Source organism: Siniperca chuatsi, linkage group LG6, assembly GCF_020085105.1.
Source record: "Siniperca chuatsi isolate FFG_IHB_CAS linkage group LG6, ASM2008510v1, whole genome shotgun sequence".
Lineage (NCBI taxonomy): Eukaryota > Metazoa > Chordata > Actinopteri > Centrarchiformes > Sinipercidae > Siniperca > Siniperca chuatsi.
In genome coordinates, this window is record NC_058047.1 from 9029123 (window position 1) to 9047838 (window position 18716).

General features: G+C 38.4%; 1 protein-coding gene and 1 long non-coding RNA gene across 5 annotated transcripts in view; one reads left to right on the plus strand and one right to left on the minus strand.

Annotated features, from left to right (window-relative positions):
* LOC122878328 overlaps positions 1-6453 on the plus strand; it is a 45941-nt gene extending 39488 nt beyond the window's left edge. Inside the window, exons 3-4 of the long non-coding RNA XR_006378450.1 lie at positions 4002-4210; positions 4890-6453. This is a non-coding gene — a long non-coding RNA (uncharacterized LOC122878328). The remainder of the gene's footprint in view (positions 1-4001; positions 4211-4889) is intronic.
* The window catches only part of pde4ba (phosphodiesterase 4B, cAMP-specific a), a 183200-nt gene that overhangs the window by 28618 nt on the left and 135866 nt on the right, over positions 1-18716 (minus strand). The gene's annotated exons all lie outside the window — the stretch shown is intronic.

Here is an 18716-nt window from a genome sequence, read left to right on the forward strand (position 1 = left end):
CAACACTTCTAACAGACACATCACATCACATACATCAAAAACCAGAGATGGTATATATTTTTATTTTATATTTATATATAAAAGCATTTCTTCTGTTTATGTATATGTTTTTTATTTCACACATGCTTTGGCAATGTTAACATCTGTTTCCCATGCCAATAAAGTCCAGTTGAATTCAACTGAAATGAACTGGTATAGTGACGCAGTGGGCTGCTGTAGCGCTGCTCTTCCACTTCTTACGAGCTGATCTTAGACTTAACATGCACAGCATTGCAAAATCCATCATTGAAAAGTATTGTGAAAAGAGGATAGAAGGGTGGTTTTGGGGTTGGTGGTTTTAGGAGCATGTTATGTGGCCCTGAAATGTTTGTTGATTGAAACACTTATGTGAGCTGGGTTCACATAAAAAGAAAAAAATTACATCATGAGTCTATGTTTCATTAGAGTTCATTTATCTGATTTACAGGGAGGCGGAATACAAATCTTTCAATAGATGGTATCAGGATTTTGTTGCCCTGTGGTTGTGAATTATAAACAAAAGGGAGAGAAATAATGACAGGATTTGCACATGCCTCACCACTTACGAATTTGCAGTAAACCTTCAATGGAGCCTTAATGGGTAAATTAATAGCTCTGGGATGCAGTATCGGTAAAACATACTGGTGCCTTTTTCATGTGGTGACCCTCCAGAAACAGCACTGTGACACATTATGGACGCTGACTCACAGATTAAGAATTCTGATATGTTGTAATGTGGTGATTAGGCCAAAGCAGAACTCCTTCAGTACATGTATTCCTACTTGTCTCTGTTGTGTCTAATTTTGTATATTTGCTGTCTGTCCCTAATGCAAAGACAGAGATGGGAAACCAGAGCCACTTGAAAGAGTTTGCAGAAGGAAATTAAATTGAGGAAGCTGGAATTCTACAGCAAATAACTTCATTTTGTATTTATCTCTGTTCTTCGCTCTTTTCAGTATTGCTGTGTGTTTTTAGTATTGTTTTGTCTATTTGACTAAGTTTCTATTGTTTTGTCTACATTTTTTTATGATGCTGTCTTGGCCTGGTCTCTCTTGGAACCTCAAAAGGACTTATCTGGTTAAAGGAATATGTTTGACATTTTGAGAAACACGCTCATTCACTCTCATGTCTGTGCATTAAGTATGGAGCAAGAACCGGGAGTCGATTAGCTTAGCTAAGCAAAAGTCTTGGAAATAAGGGACACAGCTAGCCTGGCCCTGTCTCAAGTTAAAAAAACATGCAGCACATATAAAGCTCACTAATTAACACATTGGATCAATGTATGTATGTTTAATCCATACACAAAAAGAAAACAACAATTTAAGATTACTGTTTGTGTACGGATTAAACACCATGTTGATTAGTGGGCTTTGGAGAAACTTTACAGTGATATCGATGTTCATGTAACGCTCAACAAGAAAGCGAATTAATGCATTTTCCCAAAATGTCAAACTAGTACTTTAAATTCAGTTAAATTAAATAGTTATGTTAAATACATTTAAAAAAGTAGATCAGAGAATGGACATGAATTGAAATTGTCATGACAAAAATTAATTTTTTTATGGGCAGGAAATGTTTCTAGGCTGTTTGCAGGTGAGCTTGTGGTTTTGGTGTTGTTAAACTTGTTGTTTCTGGTATAGCAACAGGGGACATGCAATTTTACTTGGTACAATAACAATCAAGCAGATTCATTCATTCATGTGACTTCCAGTCTGACTTGTGGCTCTTGTGTTTGTATTTATGCTGTAATAAAGTCAGTTCTGACCACGTCTAATAAAAAGTGCTTTGACTGGGTCACATGTAATAACCATGTATGTGTGTGCTTCTGTGTCTGTTAGACCCCATTATGGTTATTGCTTGCTCTTTTCCCCTACCCTCCTTGGACACAGTGTTCCCTGTCCTCCCTATAACATACACATGTACACGTTGCTACTATAGAACTCAGTGGGAAAGCAACACGAAAAGCTATAAATCCGAGCAGCACACAACAACTCCTAAAGGGTGGACAGTGATACCAGATCCTTTGCAGAATCCTTGGAATAACAGCGAAAAAGGCTCTGCTGTGTTAATCAAACTGTCTAAACCCTCAGGTTGTGAGAATTTTATTTTAGATGTCTTCTTGGTGAGATAGCACAGGAGTTCATGAGGATGTAAGCCCACAAAAGTTTGGATGTGACTCTTAAGTCCCATTCAACAGGATTTATATTTCTTGAGAAGGTTGGGTGATTTTACGGTACTACCCCATGTGCTCATCTCTCTCCCAAATGAGCCACACAGGCCTATTGTGTCTTTTTAACTATGATTGGCTTATTAAGTTTGAAATGGCTGGAGAAAAACCATGTCCATTTTTTTCCACCAAGTCATGCCCTGCACAAGACTGTGGATACTGCTTGCACACTTACACATGATTCACACATTTGCACTTTATTCACACACAGGGAGATAGAGTGATTTGCGCATGTGGGAGGTGAATGCGAGGAGGACAACGTGAGGAGTGAATTGAGCTCAAAGACAGTCTGACATTACAGGGCCTGAAGGTTCACTGAGGCATGAGGCACGTCTGCCTCAGTCTTACATACAGTATTCACTGCTATCTGACTAGTCGTCATGTTTTGGTGTAAAAATCTTCAATGTTTGCTTTCTACATCTCTCTCACTCTCTCTGATAAAACAGACAGACGTCAATGAGATAGTTTGTCCATCCTATCAGCAACTCTGCTCAGAGGACATGTGAGTACAACACCGCCCTGTCCTTGAGCTGCACTCTCCCTCACTCTCTCCATCTGTTTTGACTCCTGCTCTCATAAACTCTCACATATTCTTTTTCTCCCTTTTGCTCCTTCTCACCACAGTGTCTCTCGCTCTCTTACTCTCAGCTTCTATGCGCTCAAACATGTGTATACGCACAAACATATACACACAAACACAGCAACAGACCAGGCTTTGTCTATGTTACCTGAGGTGAACTCCCACATTGGGAGCAACAGTACTGACTGGGCTGAATGGGCCTCATTGTCACGCTGACTGGCATTTGCCCCTCGGGTTGATTAGCATGGATCAGAGGAGCCATGAACCCTATCACTTCGGTCACTGTTGATGCTGCTTTTAGGTTTCAAAGTAGCGTCTAGAGTTACGATTACAGAGGTTTACTGTTGGTGTAGACAGATTTCTAAAATCATCAGGGAAATTTTTGCATAATCAGAATGGGCCAGTAAGCAGCTGAAGGAGAGAGAGTGGGGTAAGGGATATTAGGGTGAATAAATGGGATTTGATTCTGTATTAATAAGCTGACTTGATGGAAGATGTGGTCTTATCTTGCCACAGAAAGTAAGATGGACATAACAATGTATTAATTATGTAATTTCAGGAGTTTTGAGCACTGGATTTCTAGATGAGTTACCTCATATGTTCCTATGAGACACAGTGCTTTACTTATGTCATACACATGTCACGAGATGGGTCCAAGAGCAGGGGGGTTGAGGAGCAGCGCCTCACACACAGAATAGTTTTGCCCAAGGAGATGTCAACAAGTTCCTTATGGATACAGAGATCAGAGATTAATGTGAGAGAAATTTAAGTATAAAACTGGGCTTTGTTAAATTCGAATGGTCCCTGTTGTTATAAATGAGACAAATCAGGTATTTAGGCTACCCAACTTTTTCTGCACGTGCGATCAGTTCAATTATTTTACATGTTGAAAATATGGAAGGTGCAGCAGCTTCTATGAACTTTCTAAACCAGGGCTCAGATCACTTTTACAGGTTTTCTTTCCAATAATGAGGAAGTAAGCAACCTCAGTGGGTTGATATGCAACTAGACAGGCTTGGTTCATGTGTCATGCTTCTTCTGTTTCTTGGCTTTGATATCTGAATAACATTTTTATCAAGGCCAAGCAAGAAATCATTTTGGTCCCAGCAATTTTCCAGCTGTTGTTGAACTGTTGTCAAGAAAAACATGACTGTCTTATTAACATTATCTTGACAGTATTTAGTGTGCAGGCCTTGAAACGGAGCCAAGCCAGGCTGGTCCAGGTCGGGACGGAGCGGATTGATGAGCGGAGTGAAGAAAGGCACCAGAGGGGTTCTATGATGAAGGGGTTTGCGTGCAACGAAGGATCAGTGTCTCCAGTAACATATGAAGACCAGCTGACACAAACCTCAAATGACCTCTAACAGCATGCCTCATTCTGATGGGTAAGCATGGTGTGTCAGTGTATCTGTGTACGTGTTTGTGTGTGTGTATCCCAGACCACATAACAATCAAATTGAGCCAATAAAGACTTTTGGCACTGGTGAGCATGCAAAATAAGATTGATTGTGTTTGTCCATATTGGCTAAATGAAACTTCCTAATTGAATAAAGATTAAATACAAGTCCCCCCCCCCAAGTAACAACTAAATAGGCATGTGGCATTCATGGCCTAACAGTGGTTTCAGAAAAAAAAAAGATATCTGGATCCTACATCTGCCAAAAAATCAGCATTACCACAGAGTAATGATAACCAAACCACGATTTGGATGTTTTTTTTTCTTTGTTGATAACAATCAGGGGTATTTTAATTGAAGTGGAGTATTTTATCGTTGCAATTATTTTGAAAAGGCAGATTTCTGTCATGTTCCACAAAGACGGGGTGTTTTTTGGCGGTTGGGGGGGACCAAATGCTTCCCAAATACCCAAACAAAAGAGCCGGTCTGTGAAGCACAGAGCGTTTGAATCCATCTGTGCTGAGCTGAACAGGCCTGCTGGCAAGGGAATACTTCAGGGGAAGGGCAGCCGTCTACTTTATGACTGTGCTGACGTCAATGGCATAATTCAAATACTTGCAGAGTGCATGCTTCCAGCTTTCTGAACCTGCTCCCTCTCTCTGTGGCAGGCTGCAGCTAAAACCCGATGTGGAATTGGACTCCAGCAAAATAACAAAACAACAACTGGGGTGTAGTCATGTCAGGCTGAAAAAGCACAAACCCACATGGTATTCATTTGCTGGCCCTTCAGTTGTCATAAAGGCGAGTGACAGATTGTCTTTGGAAATTCGTTGTATATTTGCTTACAGAAAGTGAAATATTACTATATTAGGTGCAGACCTAAGTAACAACAAATTGTAACTGATTTGAGGGAAAAGAAGTCAGATTAGCAAGAAGTGTATATGTATTTATAGTTTTTAGGAGTGAAAAAGGAAGAAGAAAACCAAAATGACATCAATTAAACCCCTATTCTCTTTTACTAAAAGAGGGAAGTGAAACTGATTTTGTGTAAAGTGATGTGTGTGTTGGTAGCATTATAGTATGAATTCTTTTCAGTGGCTTGCCCACAAATGTACACTCTAACACGTATACAGTATTTAGACACATTAGTTGATTAATCAATTAGTCAATTGAAAAGTAATTAATCAGCAGCTACTTTGATACTTGATTAACTGTTTGTCATTTTTCAAGCAAAAATGTCAAACTTTCTCTGGTTCCATTTTCTCAAATACACAGATTTGCTATTTTTTTCTCTTTTATGACACTGTGAATTTAATATTTTTGTGTTTTGGACTGTTGGTTGGACAAAACCAGTGAGAGTGAGACTGAGGTTGTCACCCTGGGCTTTAGGACATTGATATGAGCATTTTTCACTTTTTTGACATTTTGTAGACCAAGTAATTAACCAGTCCTGCTCAGTGAGCCCCTTGAAAACTCTTGACTCAGACTGTTTGCTCTTGACATCAGATGTGGAAGGATAGTTTTCCAGAGTTTGACTTACATCATGACTTACACTGCGGGATAAATGAGGATGACATAATTGGATGACTGCAGACAGTCTGACAAACAGTCCAAAATTTGGTTTGCTCTCACAAGAGTGAGAAAAATTTAACTGTACCGAAAAAAAGTATATCACTGTAGTCAAAACAGGGTTTTTTTGCAAGTTAGCTATTGCATCAAAATGATAAAGCATTTGCAACATACTAACGACATGCTTGAAAAACAAAACAAAAAACAAGTTAGCTCAACTACCCGAAATCACAAAAGACACCATTAAGATCCTGATACATCTACAATATTAACATAACAATCGTAAGTGCTCTATCATAAATCTGTTTTAGGCATTACACGTGTTGCACATTTGCGCATTTCATGTGATGCACAATTACAGAAGTTTTCCTCTGACATGAAACTTAATTTGTTGGCTTGCAAAGCAGGTATAAACAAAGGCAGGAAGTTGAATTTAATCAACAACTGTTCTACAATATGGTTTTTATAAAAGTCATGACCTGAACAGACATTTGTGCTCTTTACGTTTCTTGTTGGCCTCAAGCTGAGTCAACCAATCTCACTGAGAGGACACAGAGATACTGTTGGAAGTTTTCTTTACAAACTGGAAAATCCAACAGACCTGCCATTTCAGGGCCAAGCCAATTTTGGAGAAACGTGTTATCTCATTTCAAGTGAGCTCTGTCAACCTAATAAAGAATGATGTTTATCTGATTTTGAAATGATTATTTATGCGTCACTCTGTCACTCTGACTGATAAAGAACCAATCAACAAGCAGAATCAAATTTGAAGTGGAATAACTGATAACATCGTAATGACTTAACCAACCCTTTCATCAAACCTCTACATATCCAAGGATATACACACACACCTCCACACAAGCAAGTGGGTCTTTTCCCAAAACTCAGCTTTGGATCTCCCTTGGCTGGGAGCCGTGGGAGTCTGTGCCAACGGGTATAGAGAGCTTTGAGTAGGGTAAATACTTGGCACTACAGTTTCTTTATGACACTGGAGACTTGTAAAGCAGGGGCCAGGCCCGTCGTTTCTGGCAGCGTTTCTACACTGGGATTACTTCCAATTAATGAACTCACCACTGCCACAATAGAAACTTATGTCTGACTTTAAAAAAATTCTTTGGAGATAGAGAGACACAAAGAGATTACTTGTGATGGTCACTTTTAGGAAATGTATTCCTTCTGAGGAAGACCACAGTAGATTGGATGGTTGTGCCAGCTATTCTGAAACCCTCAAAATGTCAGTCACTCTGTATGGAAACCTCCAACCCTCTTTAACCCTCTTAGGACACCTGACTTACACTCGAGAGTTTGAGAGCAGGGGGATGGTGAAATGTGACCTAATGCTGGACAAGGCATGGCAATCAGCTGGCACCTTTCTATATCTTATTTGAAACGCACGGCTGTTGACACACACACACACACACACACATACAAATACACCCTGTTTGTAGCAACATGCATAACATAGGCACACGTGCACAGATAATGTATGTTTTAAAGGAAATCTTCGGTTTATAACAAGTTGGTTCTAACATTGTACTAGTAAGAATTAGGAACATCTTGACATGTGTATAAGTAAGTCCAAGACAACGAGGCAACAAACATAAGCAGTCAGAAAATCAGACAGGTTGTAAACAAGCCAACAGCTTATTCAGATTATCTAAAACACTTTGTTTTGAGGTAAAACTGAAAGCAAGTGCACTTGTAATGTCAGTAATAATCTCTCATTACACAAAACTGCAGCAAGTATGGTAGGTCAAAGTTGAGCCACGAAGTTGGTCTGTAAACTGTGATGGATGTTTATAATATGTTTATGGTCAGTTCCGGTAACATTTTTACCATAGACTTTGTTTTCCAAATAAGTTTGACTAACTCAGTGGGTTGTTTGAAACCTATATGGATCATCTGACTGCTCATATTTTTTGCCATATGTTTTTTTTTTTTTGCAATGTCAATTCCCACATCTTTGGTTATACTAAATAACCAAATGATGCATTAGCATCATTCTAAACTGCATGAATATCACTAACTCTGAAATACATTTTTCCACGTGTGCAGATATGGATAAAACAAAGGATCGGTTATTAAGCTTAAGTTTAATATATAGTTTGTATTTGGTAAGTTATTTTGTAAGCTTGCGATGCTACAGCAATTTCATGTTGACATCACTGATTGCTTTTGGTTTGAACATGCAAAAGATATTTTCTAGCAACCAATTTACATATTACTAAAGTCTTAACAAGCTAAGACATTTCCTAACTTTTATTGGTGCAACCCGATTTAGTAAATCACTAGAATGAAATTAGCTAGTAGTATATTTTAGGAAGGACTTTACACACAAAATTAGTGATGGATTTACAAATAACTGGTGCAATCCAGTCCAGGTGTCAAGCTTATATAACATCAGGTTAATGTCATGACATCATAAATGCACAGGGAGAGATAGGCACATATTTTGATTGTGTAAATTTATGACAATCAAACACAAGAGGCCATTTCATTTACTTGGTCATCTGATATAACAATAGTAAACAGATGCTGCCAACTGAGGTGCCAACAAAAAACTTAACACAGATACAAACATAAGACAGATACATTCTCACAATCTCAAACTTTGGTTATTGACTACAAATAATCTTATGCAACTATCAAAATCATTAAAGCAATGCAATAAGAGCACTAATAAGAGCAAGACTAACAGAGAGGTCCAAAGGACAAAGAGAGTATAGGAGTGGCATTGACATAAGCGTGTCTTTCTATCACAATGTGGTAAAGAGCTAAGCGCTTATGCAACACATTTCCAGTGTACAAATAGGCTTACACATCCCTCCCTACGCTCCCTCTCCCCATCTCCCTCTCTCTCTCTCTCTCTCTCTCTCTCTCTCTCTCTCTCTCTCTGAGCAGCTCATCAGTCACCAACTACAAAGAAAAGACAAAAAAACAAATTCCTGGAAAGGACAGAAGAGTGCATAATTTTTAAGGCACTTGTGTAACTCTTTCAGGTGGCTATGAGGGCTGAGCTGTCAGAATAAAAGAAAACTGATGAATGTAAATGATTTTGTTTGGAATTAATAAATGAGATGCAAGTTAATCCAAATAGATTGTCCTGAAATAACACTAAGAAGCTGGGCACAATAATTTTTGCATTGGTCTCCCACCTTCCTTCTGTGTCTTCCCTCTCTGCCTCCAGTACTGACGTTGAAGAAGTTTAACAGAGTACTTTGCAACGATTAGTCGATTAGTCAATTGACAGAAAATTAATCGGCAACTACCATTCATCTTTTAAACAGTTTTTTAAGCAAAAACTCCAGTTGCAACTTCTTCAATTTGAGAATTTGCTGGTTTTCTCAGTTTTACCTTGTAAACTGAATATCCTTATATTCATACCCTAAAAACAAGACATCTGATGCCATCAGCAAGGGAAATTTGATTTTTCGCTATTTTCTGACATTTTAAGACTAAACGATTTATCGAAAAAAACGACGTCTGCAGATTAATCGATAATGAACATAATCGTTACAGTAGCTGCAGCTCTAATTTCCTTGATTTTGAAACAATACATAATGTCTACATTAAACATAACAAGCACTTTCACTTTCAATTCAATGTCAGACATCAATGTAGATTTAATACTTCTGCCTGACAATACTTCACTGTTGATTTGCTATCTGGGATGTTAGCATGTTTACCGTAGTACTATTTGCATGGTAATATGCTAAGATTTTGAATGTTGGCGTGCTACTTTTATCATGTTTGCATACAGTATATTAAGCATTAATCTCACAACACAGCTGAGACTGGACAGGAATACAGTCATTAGTTATACTGTAGAGCTATACTGTCATAAACTCCAGTGACAAATGGAAATTTTGATCGGTTGATGCTAGATTGGTGGCGCTAGATTTAAAGTTAGTGGTTGACCACAGTCATTGGGTTTCATCTATTTGGAACAATGAATATCTGTACTGAATTTCATAGCATCCAGTGTGGAGGCAATTTACTGTGGACCAAAGTGTTAGACAAGTGAACAGACAGATAATGCTCTCCCCTCAACACACTGCAACACACTAGCATCACTAAAAATCCTAGCATCACGTTATGTCTGTTACTGTCTCTGTTACTCTGTGTCTGTATATTAAAAGCCATTAATGCAGGCTCTCAAACATCCTGGGAGTATCTTGATATCAACACCCTGGCCTCCAAACAGGGCCAGAACATCTTAATTAATTTAGTTGACTTTAGCTGACTCCCTCAAAAATGAATTTCTTTCACACAAATCCTGTGGGTGTCAACACACCTTCAATGGATATCATTAATATTCTGGTACAATGCAAAACACGTGACTGACAAATAAAATCTTTCATATTTTTCAATCAGATAATTCTCTGCACTGGCTTCATCTTTGGCTAATTCACTGATTTCTTGCTTCAATTATAAAGTATGAAAGCAATTTTTGTTTCTTCATGTACACAAGAGGGAAAAGATAGACACAGACAGCGGGATGCAATTAAGAGCTTATGGGAACGAGTCAAACTGACAAAGTCTAGAGCCGTGGCCACAACACCCTCAGCTAACTTGTTCTTCATGTGGAAAACAGAAACCTTAATTTTCACCACAGCCTGGTCTCCACAACAAGTAAACACAAGCTTTTTTTAATCTCCATTGACAGACTGGTGATATGGTCTTAGCTGTGAGTAAAAGGACTGATATTGTGGTGAGCTTACACTGTTACGCATTCACAGACAAATGCTTACTGTAACCTGTATGACACAGAAGCTCCGGTAGAAAATATTATTGATGACGTCACCTTGTCTCCAAGAGTCAGATCATATAAACAACGGATAGATCTGAGCAAAGCGGGAGAGCAGGCGGTTTGGAGGAGGGCCGTGATATTCCTCACCTCCTCTCTGACAGCAAACATACAGCTACCCACATCTGTCACACAGTGTACACACATATACACATTGATGGCAGGCTCTCACTTACATATACGCAGGTAGACTCACAGCTTCACCTGATGATGCAAGGTGAACATTGGGCAAGCAAGGACTCAGTAAACACACACACACACACACTTGTGGATGTGAACACACAGAGGGACGTGCATTTGTCAAAGTAGCCAGGCTTGTATACACATTACATTTCAAAGTAGCGAGTCAGTGTTATTGGCAGGGAATAGTCAAAATAGAGCGAGAGAGAGAGAGGACAGTTTGATGGCTTTTGTGGTTTAATACTGCTGTGGTTCCCGCACTTCTTCTGAAGTCTGTTCATGTTTCCTGGGTATTTCTCTGTGTGTGACACATAGAAATATCTGATTATCAACTGCTATAGATAAGGTTTGATTAGGCTTAGATACAAAAAGTAGTTGGTTAAGGATAGGAAATTATCATGGTCATGATAAAAAGAAACCAGTGTTGATTACAGGAAACAGGATGCCAACAGCGGTCTCTCGTGTCACAGTCCCAGGCTTTACTGAACCAACCATCAACAACGACCTCCTCTCTTTTGTGCTGTTATAACAACATCACGCTAGAGTCATTCTGCCTTTGCTTCTAAGACATAAAAGTCATAATTTGCACTGCCACATAAAGTCCTTGTCAGGTAAACATAGGTCATTTTAGGCATTTATACAAATTAAGCATTATTGTTTTGTTTTGTTTTTTAATAATCCAGTTTCCCTGATACCAATGTTGGGTAAGTGTGGTAAATGCTTCATCTAGGTCTCTTTGTGGGGCAAAGTAGCAGGCTGCTCCTCTGAGGAATAAACATTCACACCTAAACAATCAATCAAGAGTAATCTACCACACTGCAGCTCTGGCCTTCCCGAAATGAAGCATGTATAATAATAAATAAAAAGAGGGTTTAGGGATAAAAGAAAGTTCTCTGACTATCCCAACAAGTTTTTCCAGGATTAGCTATGCTAGATTTATGGAGGATGTCATGTCAGAACATTCATTACAATTTCGTCTAATTTAAATCTTGAGTTATTAAAAAATCCAATGATGTTTGTCAGTGGGCAGTACTGTCTGGGCTTGTACCACATCCCAGTTTGGCAAGACAGCCTTATGCACTTATCTCAAGGTCAAGTGGTGGGAAGAAGTGGTCATATTATGCTTTTTGGCTTTTTCCCTTTTCTTTATTGTGTAACATATCTTTTTTGTGCATGAAATAGGTTTGCAAAGTGAAAAAGCCCAAAGGGAGTTAGCCTCTCCCACAGAAAACACTGCTCCTGAACTGCCTGAAAAAAGCTTGATTGTAATTCAGCCTTTACTTCCTTAACGTATCTACGCCACTATGTACCATACTTACCACTCTGAAACTTCTTGCTCCAGTCTAGGTTGTGAAGCTGGTTCTGTTTTTTCTGCCTGTGTTTCGGTATCAGACTCTGGCTCGAACATGTACGGCTGAACCGAAGCCATAGTTACCGGCTGAAGCGGCTTTGTTTTGGATCACACTACCTTGCTTGTCAGGAGCCGCCCTACTCTGCTTCTGATTGGCCAGTAATCCTTACCTAGGTACTGCGCATGTGCAGCTCCCAACAAATACAAGTGAGATGCCTCACTCAGTAGCTAATATGGAGCGTTCAAGACACAGGGTGAAAAGAGGTGCTGCAGCAATGTGCAGTATGAGAAAAATTGGCCATGTAAACCTATTTCAGTACAACCCCAAAATAAAATTATGAACCTGAAAATGAGCATAAAATGACCACTTTAAATATCCTTCTGACAGAAGGTCAAGTTACAGATTTAGACCAAACCAGATGGAATTCTCTAGAAATACTATTCAGAAATCTACTCATCTGAATATCTGCTATTAAATCTAAAATCAGTCTCTGTTATAAATGGAGAGCAGTGAATATGCTAAATTTCTAGATATTTTATTAGTTTTTTGGCATCTGTTAAAATCTTACTTACTGTGTTCCAAACATATGCTGAAAGGACGGTAATTTTTGATTTATTCAGAAATAAAACTGCAGCAGCTTAGTTTAGCTCATGTGTTTGGAGGAGGGAGTCATCACTGTTTGGGATACTAAGCCATGAAGACCAGATACACATTTTGTTTTAAACCAAAAACTGATAACAGTAAAGGTTTTGTTTTGTCACCATACTGTAGAAATTACACACTGAAAATATGAGATAACATCATAAGTTAAAGGGTTGATTCAAAAAATACAAAATACAAAAAACATTTCTACTTACTTTCTTGTATTGGTATCAAGCCAATTAGATAGTTTTGGTTTAATTTGTCCAGGTTTTGAGATATCCATCTGAGATTATGAGAATTTAATTTGTGGTGCTGACATTTTCATTAAAACATTTCAACAGCAACCTTTGTTTCTAGAAACAATGTCCAGGTTACTCTGGATAATCCACAGAACAGGCTGTCAACAGTTTTCTTAGAAACTACATCAGAAGAAGAAAGTAGTTCTACTGAAAACTGTTTATCCAAAATAATACAGATTATTCAGAGAAAGCGAGTCACTGTTTCTCGACGTGTGGCTGTTGGCAAAACAATCTCACCACCAGATCTATTCAGCTGTTCTGGAGCTTTCGATCATATCACACGACCTTCCTCTCAACCGAGTTGGCTTTAAAGTTGACATTGAAAGTTAATTCTTTTTCAAAACAATCTCACCACTCCACTAGTAGCTGTTCTTTGCTGCTGTTTAGTTTTTCAAAGGTATTTTCTTAATGCTGTGTGCAAACAAAACTAAAACTTATCTGCATGGCTAGATACCACTAGAGGTAAGTGAGAACATATGTTTTTGTGATTTGGGTGAACTGGCCTATAAGAAATTCTTACAGTACTAGTGCCATCACTACACAATCAACAAAATAGTTTGATGCTGAATTAAAGGTGGGGTATGCGATTCTGGAGAAATCCAATACAATGACAAATACCATGATATAGAGTGAACAACAGCCAGAGAGGACAGGTAGGTTTCCCAGAGCCAGCAAACCAGCTCCAGACAGCGATACTCACAACTCTCCTGCTACTATAGCAAACATCACAACAACAGCATATCTTGGCAAACTAGAAAGTAAGCTGAATGTCTGTGGGCAAGTCATTTAACATTACCTGACACACAAATCATGGCTGGAATAGTGTTGCATGGCTCGGTCTGAGCCACTTTTTTTGTTTCCCATTTACAGAGCCAGGGCTGTGTTGTTTTTTTCAGCGCACACACAGAAAGGACAGCTAGCTGAGGAGATATTCACTGAATTTGACAAAAAGCTGTGTATTGGATTAGAATCGCATATCCCACATTTAAAAGGGAAAACATGTTGTGCTTATGATCAAAACAGAACATGACCAAAAATTTATTTGTCATATTAACCCTCCCAATTTATGTGCTCTGGAGTAAACCGTAACAACACTAGTGCCAACACAACAAACTTCTGCTTAAATACAACTCTTACTAATTGTAGAAAATGTTAAGTGCATATGGGTGCTAGTTTGCACCTTCAATCAGGGAGGGAGAAATGAACAAACACAAAGCTTTGTTTGATCAGGTCGATAGCCTCATTATGCCATTATGTCACCTTGTACACACACACAAACACACAGGACACTATAAACAGAAAAGAGACAGACAACAGCAAGCAGCTTTGTGGAGCTCTGTCTGTTGAGACACACACACACACACACACACACAGCCAGGTATTAAGAACTGGTTCATGGGTACAATATACACATTCCAGTGTGGAGCAAACACTGGAGGTCTGTCTTTTTCTCAGAGAGAGAGAGACTTTAGGTTAAGAGTCTTATCTGTAATCGCCAAGAACAAACTCTTCTCTCTACACTGATTTCTCTGTTGATATACTGTACAAAAGCAGTTTCTATGTGACCAGGAGAACACCTTCCATAACTCAACACAAGATATACCACTTAGCGCTTCAGCTGTTTAAACTGTGGCTATGAAGAGTTTACACAGGTATTTAAATAGTCACTGTTGGTGTGTGCTAGGTGAACATCATGCACATTATGTACTGTACTGTATGTGCTAATTTGAACTATGTTTATAATCTCATCTATCATGTATATTATTCTTTTAACATTGCAGTTATGTATGAGTACACTAAATGTACTAGACTATCTACACCTTAAAAATTTTTCTTTAAGCACTGAAACTGAGAACGGGGATGTAAAGTCAACTAATTTTAACCATAAAAAATGTAAACATGAGAACAGCAAACATTTAAAAACAAAACAAAAAAAAGTTGTTTTACCATCTCAATAAGACACTGTACAATGATTTCTATACAGAAGGGAAGTAACACCTAAATACTACATCACTGGATTTCCCCTTAGGTCTAAATTTTAGTTAAAGAAATGTCACAGCTGTTGAAGGGAAAGACCCCTAAACAAAAACACCTCTGCCGGATAGATTTTTCTATACAACATACTGTGCACTGAACCCTTCCATTAACAAGACTAAGAGTATACTGACTGTTTTTAATTGTATTTAAATGTCCTTTTGTGGTGTGTTTCTTTTGCACTTTGTCACAATGCTTTTGATGTTTTGTGTGAAGCAATTTGAATTGCCTTGTTGCTAAAATGTGCTATATCAATAAACTTGACTTGCCTTGCAGCCACGCTAGCAGCTCTGTGAGGTGCTTTGAGTTAAATGCTAATGTTTAGCAGGTATAATGTTTACCATCTTAGTTTAATGTGTTACCATGCTAACATTTGTTAATTAGAAGTGAACACAAACTACAGCTGAGGCTGATGGGACTGTCCTTTTGTCCTTTTGTAGGCATTTGGTCATAAATCAAATCTAAAATTGTCATTAAACAGACACTGGATATTATGTGGACAAACTATAATTAGCACTTGCTTTACAGTCTTTGATCAAGTCTACACTTTAAAAATGTTTATATTTACTCCTAGCCTTAAAATTAGATTTTAATCAAAAAATAAATCTAATAGCTGGATGAGATACAGTTGGTTTCATTGCACACTTGCACTTTGTTTAAACAAGTTTATTTAACATTAAATAAATCACAAAGCAGATCTCTATCAAGAATGACCGTGTAGAGCCAGGTTTAAGACCATTCTGTGAAACAAGCCAGCAAGGTCACAGATGAGTTGTGAATAGAGTAATGACAGTGTTTTCATGCTGTGGTTTGTGACGCAGGTCAGGCCCTGTCTGCTCTTTGTCTCCCTGTCACGCCAAAGGAACTCATTTGTCCCTGGAGAAAGATGGATGAACTGTTGTAGAAAAGAGCCTGCGGTGGGTGTCTAAACACCTGGGGGAGTGTGTATGTCTGTATGTGTGTGTGTGTGGGAGGAAGTATGTTGTCCCAGTGGCCTGTTTCCTCATTAGTGTCACAATCCTGCCCAGTGTGGACTTCCTTCCATGGGCAGAAAGGTGTCTGTGTGACAATCACACATACACATACAGATAATACTCACTCTTGTTTTACATGCATTCACAAGTTCTGTTTTGTCATCTGTACAAATCTGCTCATACACACACACACACACGTGCATCCAGAATGCACCTGCCAAGCCAAGTTTGACGCATTTCTGGACACAAATCTGTCCTCTGTTAGAAGAAGTCCTCATCCTGCCTCTCATTCAAAACAGGGACACCATGGAGTGTCAGCACTATACTAACGGAGGTTTAGGGTGAAACGCATCATATAAACCTGCCATTGTCCTGCCCTACTCATATAAATCAAATGAACTTAATGGATTGTACTGTGTTATACTGACAGGTGTTTCTATTGTTTTGTCCACCTCATTGATATCAATGAGGGTAGGCTACATACAGAAACACCTCTCTGTATAATGCAATACAATTCAACAGCACCACAAAATACAACTCCAAAATGACCATAAAGTTTAATAAATAATAATAATAATAATAAAACTTTATTTATAGAGCACTTATCAAAACAAAGTACAAAGTGCTTCACAACAAGAGAAATAAAATACCACAGTGAATGATGAAATATAAAGAAATCAAATACATCAAATACACAAAAGCAATAAAATAAAACAGTAAAATAAACAACCAGTTCAGGTAAAATCAGGATATGCTTTCAGATAAAAATGTGTTTTGAGACGAGACTTAAACAAAGACACTGACAACCTAATTTCTTCGGGCAAGTTGTTCCAGAGCCTCGGGGCCCTGATAGCAAAAGCTCTGTCCCCCTTAGTTTTCAACCTGGACTCAGGAACAGACAGGAGACCCCTGCCCGAAGATCTCAAACTATGTGAAGGTTCGTAAGGGATTACAAGGTCTAAAATATAATCTGGGGCCAGGCCATGAAGAGCCTTAAAAGTAATCAACAAGATCTTAAAATCAATCCTAAAACCAACATGGAGCCAATGTAAAGAGGCCAAAACAGGTGTTATGTGGTCATACTTCTTGGTCCTGGTTAACAGCCTAGCAGCTGAGTTTTGTACAGTCTGCAGTCGTGTCAAAGTTTTTTGATTAAGTGAACAGGCAGTTATAATAATCAAGGCGTGAGGAGATAAAAGCATGTACAACAGTTTCTGCATCACTAAGATTTAAAATAGATCGTATTTTTGCAATATTTCTGAGGTGATAAAAACATGATTGGACAAGCTTAGTGATATGTTGCTCAAAACATAAATTGCTATCAAACAGGACACCAAGATTTCTTGCAACAGGCTTGATATGTTATGACAGGTTACCAGTAGATGGCAGTATTTGTTTAGTGATGTGTTGGGGCCCAATAACAAGGATTTCAGTTTTATTTGAGTTGAGCTGAAGAAAATTTATCGACATCCAACAGGCAATCCTGCAAAGAACTCAGCGTACTGAGGTCAGTGGGTTTGACAAGGAGGTACAACTGTGTGTCATCCGCATAACAATGAAAAGAAATACCATGTCTGCGGATGACATCACCCAAGGGGAGCATGTATAAGGAGAACAATATTGGTCCCAGAATTGAACCTTGAGGCACACCGTACTTGATATGGGAAAAGGATGACATGAAGTTATTAGTGCTGACACAGAATTTCCTATTGGACAGATAAGATGAGAACGAGTCTAGTGCAGTGCCAGATATGCATCTTTAAAAGAGTTTCAACAAAAACTGAACATTATAACCTGCATGAAGGTAGGATTTATTACAGGACTGTTGTATTAGGCTGCATTAGTTTTAGCTAGGTTTACCTAATAAACTGGCAACTGAGTGTTTATCTGTAAAACAGATTATCTTTGTTAACAGAAACTAACAGAAAATGTAAAAAATGTCATCTCACCCACATTTCAAATAAACAAATAAGGGAGACTATAATAGTTCTTCTTTTGGCTGAAAAGAGGGTACGCAAGATTATTTTTATTAATTTCTTTTTGGTGCTATTGGAAAATTTAAATTAGCGAACGCATCTTAGGCTCTTTTAGTTATTAATGATGAAACACTGTCATAATATTTTGACATATTCGGAGGGTAGTGTTGCAGTCTTTTCTAAGTAATGGATAGGGTTCAAACTAAATATTAATAACACTGAGGAGGGCTTTGCTTTTTTATAAAGTGTAATATATGATTCAGCCCTCAGCCCCAGTAATTTTTGTACAGTCCCTTAAATTGTTAAAAACCCACACAGGATTGAATTGGATCAACTGGAGCAGTAAAACAGAACATATCCAAAATAATTTGATTCCAACCCCAGTGTGAAATAATTGGAAACGGATGCTCTATCATTAGTGAATGAATAGCAGCAGCTGTAAACTGAATATGACCCTAGTTTTATATAAGCTGGGCTGAAGCTTTTGTCAGTGAGCAGCCGCCACCTGCATACTGGTAGAGATATGCTACTACTACCAGGAACATGTGTAAAATGTGCCAATATCCAAACATCTTAGTTTCCAATAAACAAATGTACCTGTCACCTAATATATGTAGTACAGCTCACATGATCTTGTCAAAGGCCCACAGGCTGTGCAACAC